Raw genomic sequence first — 11,972 nt, forward strand, 5'->3', positions numbered from 1 at the left:
TTTGTTATTTCGGGGTACAGTACTGATTTGTAACAGGGGATGCATCATGCAGCATCCACCCAAATGAGATTTCTTAAGTTTGGCCGGGCTGGGGCCGGGGGCAAATTAAGCTATATTAAGCTGCTAGCTAAAGTGAGAGTTACATAAGCTTAGATTACTTAGTGAATCACTTCCCACGTTCACCGCAGGTGAACGGCCACTCCCCAGTGTGTACTCGATGATGCACATTTTGGTTGATTTGGCTGAGAGAAACTTTTCCCAAAGACTGACCAGTTGATCGGCCTCTACTCAGTGTGAACTCGCTGGTGTCTCTGTAGTTGAGATGACCGAGTGAATCCCTTCCCACAGTCTAAGCAGGTGAACGGCCTCTCCCCGGTGTGAATTCGCTGATGTACCTTCAGTTGGGATGACTGAGTGAATCCCTTCCCACAGTCTGAGCAGGTGAACGGCCTCTCTCCAGTGTGAACTCGCTGGTGTACCTTCAGCTTGGATGACTGAGTGAATCCTTTCCCACAGTTTGAGCAGGTGAATGGCCTCTCTCCAGTGTGAACTCGCTGATGTACCTTCAGTTGGGACGACTGAGAGTATCCCTTACCACAGTCTGAGCAAGTGAACGGCCACTCCCCAGTGTGAACTGACTTGTGTACCAGTAGTTCGTGTGACAGAATGAATCCCTTCCCACAGTCTGAGCATGTGAATGGCCTCTCACCAGTGTGAACTCCTGATGTCCTTTCAGATTAGATAAGCAAGTGAATCCCCTCCCACAGTCTGAGCTGGTGAACGGCCGCTCCCCAGTGTGAACTCGCTGATGTAACTTCAGAATAGATGACTGAGTGAATCCCCTCCCACAGTCTGAGCAGGTGAATGGCCTCTCTCCAGTGTGAACTCGCTGATGTAACTTCAGAATAGATAACTTAGTGAATCCTTTCCCACAGTCTGAGCAGATGAATGGCCAAACCCCAGTGTGAGCTCGGTGATGTCCCTTCAGTTGGGATGACAAAGAGAATCCCTTCCCACAGTTTGAACAGCTGAAAGGCCTCTCCCCAGTGTGAACTGACTTGTGTGCCAGCAAGTTGGATGACCGAGTGAATCCCTTCCCACAGTCTGAGCAGATGAACAGCTTCTCACCAGTGTGAACTCGCTGATGTTCCTTCAGTTTAGATGACTGAGTGAATCCCTTCCCACAGTTTGAGCAGGTGAACGGCCTCTCCCCAGTGTGAACCCGCTGATGAATCTTCAGTTTATCTGAGGAAGTGAATCCTTTCCCACATTCTGAGCAGGTGTATGGCCTCTCTCCAGTGTGAACTCGCTGATGTTTCTTCAGGTTAGATGACCAAGTGAATCCTTTCCCACAGTCTGAGCAGGTGAACGGACACTCCCCGGTGTGAACTCGCTGGTGAGCCATTAGGTCAGATGACCGAGTGAATCCTTTCCCAGAAATTCAGCAGTTGACCAGCCTCTGCCCGGTGTGCTGTGAACTAATTGGTGTGTCCACTGGTGGGAAGACCGACTGAACCCCTTCTCACACACAGAACAGGTGAATGGCCTTGCCCCAGTATAAACTTGCTGATGTCCCTTCAGTTGAAATGTCCAACTGAATCCATTCCCACTGTCTGAGCAGATGAACAGGTTCCCCCCCCCCCCCCCCCACCACCCCCGTTTAAAATGGCAGGCATGGCAGTCAGTCTGATGATAGAGTGAATCCCTCCCCACAGTCTGAGCAGGATGTATGACCGAGTGAATCCCTCCCCACAGTCTGAGCAGGAAGGATGACCAAGTGAATCCCTCCCCACAGTCTGAGCAGGAAGGATGATCGAGTGAATCCCTCCCCACAGTCTGAGCAGGAAGGATGACCGAGTGAATCCCTTCCCGCAGTCTGAGCAGGAAGGATGACCGAGTGAATCCCTCCCCACAGTCTGAGCAGGAAGGATGACCGAGGGAATCCCTCCCCACAGTCTGAGCAGGAAGGATGACCGAGTGAATCCCTTCCCACAGTCTGAGCAGGAAGGATGATCGAGTGAATCCCTCCCCACAGTCTGAGCAGGAAGGATGACCGAGGGAATCCCTCCCCACAGTCTGAGCAGATGATCGAGTGAATCCCTTGCTCCACTTCTTAAATATCTGGACAGAGACAGCAAAATTGGCGTGTAGTGTTCGAGATTCCCGTAGACAAATTCCTTGTCATTTTTAACCTGTAAAAAGATTTACAGAATCAATCAATGGGTGTAGGACAACATTTCAGATGAGATCACATGAGTTGTCACAGTGTGATCTTACAATGAAGTTCAACCCAAGTTGCAGAGAGAAATCATCTTCTGACTGGGCACAGAGCTGGTATCTGGAATGACCATCAAATTCTCTGATGCTCTTCCTGTGTCTATCAGAATGGGGCATTTCTGCCATCTCCAATCCGTGACCTGGCTCAGTTTGACTCTCTCCAATGGTATTATTCACTGTTCCCACTGAGCTGCATGGTTTCCTGTTCCCACAGTAACTGAAACACTCTCACACAAAAAGCCAGCAGTGCATTCCATGCACCCACCACTCTCTGTGTAAAAAAAAAAGTTACTCCTGACATCCCCTCGGTATCAATTTTCAAGCACTTTAAAACTCTGCTCTCTTGTGTTAGCCATTTCAGCCCTGGGAAAATAACCTCTGGCTATGCACACGATCAATGCCCCTCATCATCTTATACACCTAAAAAAGCTCTTAACAAAAAAAAAGGACATTTTACACATTATACGTGATCGAGTTCATCTGCCCTCTCACACAACCTATGTAGCAGGCCTGTAATGGGTAATGAAGGATTTTCTCACCAGAGCTTTTGTACATTGTCCATATGTGGTTTGCTTGCTAAACTATGCTTTAAAAAGTCAGATTTGCAAACATCACTCCACTTATTCCCACTTGCAAATTCTCCAGCAACTTTTGCATCACCACAATACACACGGGTAACACCAGTTTCTATATTGGACATAAATATTTCCCCTGATCCCTCTTGAGGAATTGAGGATATATAAACAAAATCATTTTGAACCTATGAAACCTCTGACCAAAAGAATAATTGGGACTGAATAGGAATTTTGAACTGAAGTGAACTCAGTTTTCAGCATTTAGCTAAGACAGGCTCATTACCAGTTCTCTGAGGCTTGCAGAGAGACACACTGAGAGCTGATAGCATTATACATTGTACTCATGTTTGATTAAGTGGAGGAGGACTCCCTGATAAGGACAGGAATGAACTGGTTTGTTATTAAATCAGGGCCTTGCAAAGGGAATAACTGACAAGGACGAGACTGTACATCCATCTGTAATTAAAACCTTGATTTAATAAACTCTCAATTCTAAGTAATTAAGTTTTGCACCAACAGACTTGGGTGTACCAGTTCAAACAACATATTGCAATAGTAATGTATGGGCTTACTATGTACTATGTACAGGCTGTAACCTGACTAAGTCAGTCCACTTGTTAGATAGTGCCAGTGCTTACGTGCCTTCCCTTTGACAACTGGGTCTCAATCTCCTGCAGGAGAATGCACAATAAACTGTGGTGATGATAAGAAACTGGACTCCTGAGTTTTAATTGGACTCAACTTTTAACATTTGTCATCACGAACAGGATCCCAATACAGGGAGTGCCAAGCAGACGGGCTGAGTAAGTGGCTGGACCACTCTGGGGACTGCGGAGACTGACCAGGTGCCCAATAGGTATTTTACCTTTTGTCACTCTCCGTTACTTCATTTGGAGGTACGGTCCCTCACCCAAGGCTGATTGCTTAGCTTGACGGGATTGGGAAAGAATCTGTCGAGAGGCTCGTATAAGGAAGGCAAAATTTTGCTAAGTAGGCACCAGGTAAATGTTACTAAATGGGCAGGAGGCTTACATGCCAGGTAATTTCATTAATTGTGCAGGAGGTGCCAGCGGGGTAAAGTTACCTGATCGATAATTGAGCAGGAGGCTTTGTGCCGGGAAAATTACTTAGAGGACAGGGGTCAATTGCAGTCGATTGATGCGAGTGGGCCAGGAGCAGCCCTACACAATATGTCTGAGAGTTTTCCAGGCAAGGAAAAAGATTTTCAAATGTTGTGTGCAGCGCTGAATAAGAAATTGGGGAACAAAATATGGCCACTGGGGGGGGGGGGGGAGGGAAACTGGGATATTACCTCATGAGAACAAACAGTCAATTCGATATGGAAAAAGAACTGTGGAAAGAAGTGGAAATTGTTGAAAGGGAGTGAAAGGAAAAGCAGATATGAAGTGGAACAGTATATTATTAGCATATTGGAGGAATAATGCATGTGACAATGGGATAGAGGTATGTACTGCAAAGGTTGGGAGACGCTAAAAGTGAAGTGTGAATGGGTGGATGTGTGCCAAAAACGAGAGCAGGAAAAACAACGTAAGCAAACCAATGCCGGCCCAGATAGGAGAGAAGGGCAGGAACGTCAGACAGACAGACAGACAGACAAACGTACTTTATTGACCCTGAGGGAAATTGGGTTTTGTTACATACTGATAGGGAATCAAGGGATCCCAAACCCATGTCTGTCATACCGACCCTGTTTGAGGACAGTGACCATGATGAGGAGTGGGAACCCACCCCCCCCCCCCCGTACCTCTCCTACCTTACCAGGGGCCAAGTGCACCCAGTGCCCCCAAACCCCAATCATAGCCGCTCGGGTAAAACAGCGGGACAGGGAAGTCGGGGGGGGGGGGGGGGCGTGGGGCTGCCACTTTACCATGTGATCCTGAAAGGGAATACAGAGGTTTATTCCGAGACAGGGAGAGAAGAATACAATAAAACCCCAAAGTTAATGGCTCCACAAAGACAATTCCCACCTGAATGTTGCCCAATCCACGAGCAGGAGGAAGGACAGCCCTCAGTGATTCCTGTGTATGCACCCTGGAAGCCTCAAGAAATGATAACGATCATGAATCAGGCCCCAGAGAGAAAAGAAAAACCAGCACCGTTTGCTCAGTGTGTCCACAGTACCACACAAATGTCTAATGCAACTGCACAAGATTCATTCATTCATTTATCTATCTATCTATCTATCTATCTATCTATCTATCTATCTATCTATCTATCTATTTATTTATGTACAGTTTGCTCAGTGTGTCCGCAGTACTACACAAATGTCTAATGCAACGGCAGAAGATTTATTTATTTATCTATCTATCTATCTATCTATCTATTTATTTATTTATCTATCTATTTATTTATCCGTTTATTTATTCATTCATTCATTCATTCATTCATTCATTCATTCATTTATTTATGTATTTATTTGCAGTTTGCTCAGTATGTCCACAGTACTACACAAATGTCTAATGCGACTCCACAAGATTTATTCAGTCTCTGCTGCATGATTCTCTCCGCTGCTGAGGGGAGGAAAAGGAATGCAGGTTTGAGATACCAAACCTATCAGGAGTTACAGGCGGGAAACCATAATCAGAATGAACAGACAGAGCTGATTATTCAAGCCTTGGAAAGGACTCTCCAGCAACCTGTAAACATTAGTAAAGTAGTTGAATGGAAACCTAACCCTGGGGAATCGGGACCAGACTATTGGGAATGATTTGTGGCCTGCTGTGGCACTTTCGCAGGAGACCAAGCCTTTAATAATGGGAATCTGTCCCCCCAGTTTAATGCCCTACTGTTCTATTGCTTACCAATATAGCTAGCCAACACGATTAAAAATAATATGGATTGGCCTGAAAATGACCGAAATGGAATACGTTGCGCTTTGACATATCATTGCGACCGGACTTTCGAATCCCGATCAACCCTGAAGGGAACTAATATTAAAGGTGTTCAGTGGAAAGAAGGATGCGAGTGGGCTATATCTGGGGATCAGAAGAACAGAAAGCTACCACGGGACAGGTGGGGCAAACAACCCGCTTAGAAATGGACAAGCAAGGATGCTTCTTACTGTGATTTCCACCCCTCAGGAAGAGCCCAATGTAATATTGCAAGTTGCTGGAATTCCAATTCCGTTTATGATTGATATGGGGGCAACCACAACCACTCTTGATCAGGAAACAGTATCAGAAAAGGGATTCCAGCGGTCAGACGCTACAATCACTCTGTCTGGCTTTGAAGGCACAGGATGTACGTGTTCACATAACCAGCCACTGCAGGTGAAATTCCCGGGGAACCAGTGTGAGGTTTCATTTACAGTCACCATCAGTCGGGGGTGTAATCTTGTAGGGAGAGACTTGCTCTGTCTGTTGGAAGTCGAGAGCCTATGCACAGACAATGGTATCACCCTGCAACTAGCGAACAACCGACAGCTTCCCCAATTTCTGACCCCCCCCCCCCAGTGGTGGGCACAATCTGGACTCCACTGAGTTTGAACCCCTCCTGCCAGTGGTCGACTCTCATGTGACTCTGTACTTTGACTCTACAGGGTGCTCATCTGAGGAAAGCCATATTTATGCACCCCTCGAGGGACAGAAGTTCCCTTTCACGGTGCTTGGACAGGTTAGAGGAAGAGAGGGCAGTTCATTACTGTCCGAAGTTCTGGATTTCCTTTGGGGACAGACAGGACTGGTGGTTCCCCATACCAGCATCAGGGTTTGCCCTGGGTTCCCTGCCTACACCCTGACAAAACAAGCCTCCTGCATGAAAGGAGACTGGCAAGATTTCCTGTGGGCCAACTCCGATACTTGAAGGAGTCGGAAGTGAAGACGGGACATCTAGTAAAACTCTCTTTTAATATTGACAAAATCCAAGATGGTATACCACATCTCTGGGCAATTTCAGGCCATGAAGTTGGCCGCACCAACTGCCACCTGTCTGGGTCACAGTGAAAGAAGGACAGACTCTCCCATCCATTCTGCAGTACTCCCTCAAGCCTGAGGCAACTTGTTACGAGGATGGAATCTCTTTTGTGGACCCAGCAGGGAAACGATGCGAAAGTGATGAACAGTTGAATAGTTGAGCAGGCCTCTTTTGAAGCAGCTGTCTCCACCCAGAAGGCTGAGCTGTTTGCTCTGACTCGTGCCTGTATCCCAGCAACAGACAACAGTGGGAACGTTTACACAGACTCCCGTTAGGCATTTGGAATTGTACATGACTACGGGGCTCTCTGGGAACATGGGGATTCCTGACTTCCTCTGGCCACCCCATTAGTAATGTCACCTTTGTAAACAACTTACTCACCATTCTACAGCTACCTCGAGTTTTGGCTATTATTAAATGTGCAGCCCACGCCCGCATGTCTAACCTGGTCACTACAGGCAATGATTTAGCAGGTTAGACAGCGAAAAGTGTGGCACAATCCTCGGTAGTTGTAGTCCGCTCGGGTTCCCGTCAAGCAATCCTCCGTGACTCAAGCAGAACGGGTTTGCCAGACATGAGGGAGGTGCGTACTTTTCAGGGGGACGCCTCTAAGGATGAGCGCAAACTGTGGTCCCAGATGGGGTTCCAGAAAGACCCCGATCTAGGTTTTTGGATCACCCCAGTGGGACAGGTCTGGGTTCCTACACAGTTTTTACCAACATTGGTCAATTATGTAAATAACTGTACACACTTGGAAAAGGAGGGAATGGTTGGTAACCTGTACCCTGCACACCGGATACGACTCCCTTGACAGGTTAACCTTTTTCGTGTCTACAAGTTGATTTCATTGAATTGCCTCGAGTACATTGCTATAGATACTGCTTAGTTATTATAGATGTGTTTAGTACATGGGTTGAAGCTTTTCCAACTACCATTAATACTGCTGACTGTTGTGAAGATAATATTACGGGAAATAATTCCCAGGTACGACCTGCCAGAGATGCTGAGCTCTGACAATGGCCCACACTCTGTGGTGAAAGCAAACGAAGGGGTATGTAACGAACTAGCTATCAAGCAACAATTCCACTGTGTACACCACCCATGGGCCACTGGCAGAGTGGAAAGAGCCAATGGCACTCTGAAGAGTAAACTGGCCAGACTAACAGCGGAGACTGGACTCACTTTGTTGAAGGTCCAACCATTATCCCGATTCCACATGAGGGTTACCCCACAGCGAAGAACAGGGTTGTCACCAGCTGAAATCATTTCTGGACGGCCCATGAGGACACCCTGGGAACAAAGTCTCAGGATTAAAGGCTAAATGAATAAGAATAAGGAACCTTGGTTCTCGAGGGAACTCTGATAAACAGAAAGAAAGATTATGACATGTATAAGAAACAGGGATCAAATAAGGTACTTGAGGAGTATACAAAAAGTAAGAAAATACTTAAGAAAGAAATCAGGAGGGCTAAAAGAAGACATGAGGTTGCTTTGGCAGAAGGGTGAAAGAGCTACATCAGATATGTTAAGAGAAAAATGATAGTAAGGGATAAAATTGGTCCTCTTGAAGATCAGAGTGGTCGGCTATGTATGGAACTGAAAGAAATGGGGGAGATCTTAAATTTTTTTTGCATATGTATTTACTTAGGAAACTGGCATGGAGTCAATGGAAATAAGGCAAACAAGTACTGAGAGAGGAGGAAGTGCTTGCTATCTTGAGCCGAGTAGATAAATCTCCAGGCCCTGACAGGGTATTCCCTCAGATCTTGAAGGAGACTAGTGTTGAAATTGCAGGGGCCCTGGCAGATATATTTAAATGTCATTATCTCCGGGAGAGGAGCCGAAGGATTGGAGGATAGCTCATGTTGTTCCGTTGCTTAAAAAAGGCTCTAAAAATAATTCTCGAAATTATAGGCCTGTAGGTTTGATGTCGGTAGTGGGTAAAATGTTGGAGGAGTACTAAGAGATAGGATCGACAATTATTTAGATAGACAGGGTCTCTTTAGGGAGAGTCAACAGATAGACAGGGTCTTTTTAGGGAGAGTCAACACAGCTTTGTGTGTGGTAGGTCATGTTTAACAAATCTCTTTGAGGTTACAAGGAAAGTGGATGAAGGGAAGGCAGTGGATGTTGTCTACATGGACTTCATTAAAGCCTTTGACAAGGTCCTGCATGGGAGGTTAGGTAGTAAATTGGATTAGACATTGGCTCAATGGGAGAAGTCAGAGAGTGGTAGTGGAGGATTGCATCTCTGAGTGGTGGCCTGTGACTAGTGGTGTGCCGCAGCGATGAGTGCTGGGTGCATTGTTATTTGACAACTATATCAATGATCTGGATGATAATTTGGTAAATTGGATCAGCAAATTTGCTGATGATACAAAGATTGGAGGTGTAGTGGACAGGGAAGAATGTTTTGAATGCTTGCAGAGGGATCTGAACCAGCTAGAAAATGGGCTGAAAAATAGCAGATGGAGCTTAATACAGACAAGCGTGAGATGTTGAACTTCAGAAGGAAAAACCAATGTAGAACATATAAGGTAGATGGGTCGGGCACTGAGGAGTGCAGTAGAACAGAGGTATCTAGGAATACTGATACAAAATTCCCTAAAAGTGGCACCACGGGGAGATAGGGTAGTAAAGAGAGCTTTTGGTACATTGGCCTTTGTAAATCAAAGTACTGAGTATAAGAATTCGAATGTTATAGTGAGGTTGTATAAGGCATTGGTGCGGCCGAATTTGGAGTATTGTGTGCAGCTCTGGTCACCGAATTACAGGAAGGATATTGATAAGGCTGAAAGAGGGCAGAGAAGGTTTACGAGGATGTTGCCGGGACTTGAGAAACTGAGTTACAGAGAAAGGTTGAATAGTTCAGGACTTCATTCCTTGGAGTGTAGAAGAATGAGCGGTATATAAAATTATGATGGGTACAGATAGAGCGAATGCAAGCAGGCTTTATCCACTGAGGCTAGGGGAGAAAAAAAGCCAGAGGACAGGGGTTAAGGGTGAAGGGCGAAAAGTTTAAAGGGAACATTGGGAGGGCTTCTTCACAACTGGTTCTGACAGAGGTATAACTGGTTCTTCTGGGCACATTCTGTCTCACTCCCCACTATTTCCTACCTTCCTTTGTGCAGGTCCGTAATGTCTAAAGGACCAGTGTTTGAGTAAATGAGACTCACCAAACTTTCTCCTGACTGAATCACCGGAATCTCCGAGTCAGATGTGTTTCTCTCCAGTTGATGCTCTCAATCCTCGGGCTGGTTCACTTGGACCAAACATTTCTGCTTAATGTTACTAGGAACAAAACTCACTGAAAATTAAACGTTGAAGGTAAATATAATGATCTCAGTGAACAATGTTTGGTCAACCTTTGTATTGTTAATGTGCTTCATTATCCTTCACGTTAAAGTTAGACCTGCAGTGAGAGATTTATTGGAAGAAAAACCAGGACTGAAGTCGAGGGAACAGCAACAAGTGAACCAGCCCGAGGACTGAGAGCACCGACTGGAGAGAACCCATCTGACTCGGAGATTCCGGTGATTCAGTCAGGAGGAAGTTATTAGTATCCTTACTGTAATTCAGTGACCAGAGATTGGAGCATAGAAGAATGAGCGGAGACTTCATAGAGGTATATAAAACTCACCAAACTTTCTCTGGAATCACTGGAATCTCCGAGTCAGATTGGTTTCTCTCCAATCAGTGCTCTCAATCCTCGGGCTGGTTCACTTGTTGCTGTTCCCTTGTGTTCAGTCGTGGTTTTTCTTCCAATAAATCTCTCACTGCAGGTCTAACTTTAACATGAAAGATAATGAAGCACATTAACAAGACAAAGGAGGACCGAACGTTTCTTCTTAATGTTACTAGGAACAAAACTCACTGAAATTTAAACGCTGAAGGCAAATATACTGATCTCAGTGAACAATCTTTTATTGTCCCTCACATGTCACAGAACGATATGGGATAAGAAGGAGTCATAATCCAGTCATGGTAAGACACAAGACACAGGAACAGAATCAGGTGATTCGATCCATCTGGTCTGCCCACCATTCAACCATGGCTGATTTTTATCTCAACACCATATTCCTGCCTTCCTCCTGTAAACCTAAATCTACTTAGCAATCATGAGTATATTAAACTCTGTTATAAATATTCCCAAATGGCAGCCTCACTCAGACTCTGTGGCAACAATTCCATAGATCAGACATCTTTTGGCAAAAAAAAAACGCAACTGAATTTTAACAGGAAGCATTTTTATTCTGAGACGGTGCTGTCAGATCACAGACTCTGCATCTAATGGAAACATCCTCTCCATGTCCACTGTATCCAGACTTTTCAGCATTCGGTAGGTTTACTTAACCATACATCCCTCCCTCGTCCCTCTGAACCCCACTGAGCACAGGTCTAGAACCATCAAATGCTCCTCATACATAACGCCGATCATTCCTGAGATTATTCATGTAAACCTTGTTAGCAACAACTGTACTGAACACATTTCCAGGAATAACTAACAAATTGGTACCAGGATAATTTAAAGGGAAACGTTGTGCTTTCTTTACTATTCTACTATCACATGTGCTGGCGCGTGGCCAAGTGGTTAAGGCGTTGGTCTAGTGATCTGAAGGTTGCTAGTTCGAGCCTTGGCAGAGGCTGCGTGTGTGTGCTTGACAGACGACACCGGTGCCAAGCTGTATGGGTCCTAATGCCCTTCCCTTGGACAATATCGCTGGCGTGGAGAGGGGAGACCTGCAGAGACTCTAACGGAGGCCTACAAAGTATCACAGCCATTTTCATTTCCAGGTTAAAACAGGTCCATTTCATGAAATATAAACAAGAAATAAAAAGAAACTGGAATTACCAGAAACACTCAGCCGGTAAGGAACAGCTTACAATACAATTCAATTCATAACATTTCATCAGAATGACTTCAAACATTTTCAGTTTTTAGTGCAGATCCCCAGCACAGCTGCCTGATTTCCACTGTGTGATTTCCAAACACAGTTTGAACACCAGACTCAGGGTCTATTTCTACTGTTGCAAACACGGAACAGCCCAGTTACTCACAGCCTCTCCCTGTGAGGATGAAATGGGAACTCATCCTCTCCTCAGATTGGCAGTCATTGCTTCCAAATGAACTCCAGAAACAAACATCTGATCCCAGACCAGAAATACTCACTCAACACTTCCCAATCC

At 45.4% G+C, this 11,972-nt stretch overlaps 1 long non-coding RNA gene across 1 annotated transcript; it reads right to left on the reverse strand.

Moving 5' to 3' along the window:
- Positions 1 to 2,014: 2,014 nt before the first annotated feature.
- On the reverse strand, positions 2,015 to 8,262 carry LOC132390349 (uncharacterized). Its single transcript, XR_009510877.1, has 3 exons — positions 7,968 to 8,262; positions 4,841 to 4,912; positions 2,015 to 2,192 (listed from the first exon to the last, which is right to left on the reverse strand). It is a non-coding gene; the product is annotated as an uncharacterized LOC132390349 (long non-coding RNA).
- Between the last annotated feature and the right edge of the window lie 3,710 nt (positions 8,263 to 11,972).

This window comes from Hypanus sabinus, unplaced genomic scaffold (genome assembly GCF_030144855.1).
Source record: "Hypanus sabinus isolate sHypSab1 unplaced genomic scaffold, sHypSab1.hap1 scaffold_872, whole genome shotgun sequence".
NCBI classification, from domain to species: domain Eukaryota; kingdom Metazoa; phylum Chordata; class Chondrichthyes; order Myliobatiformes; family Dasyatidae; genus Hypanus; species Hypanus sabinus.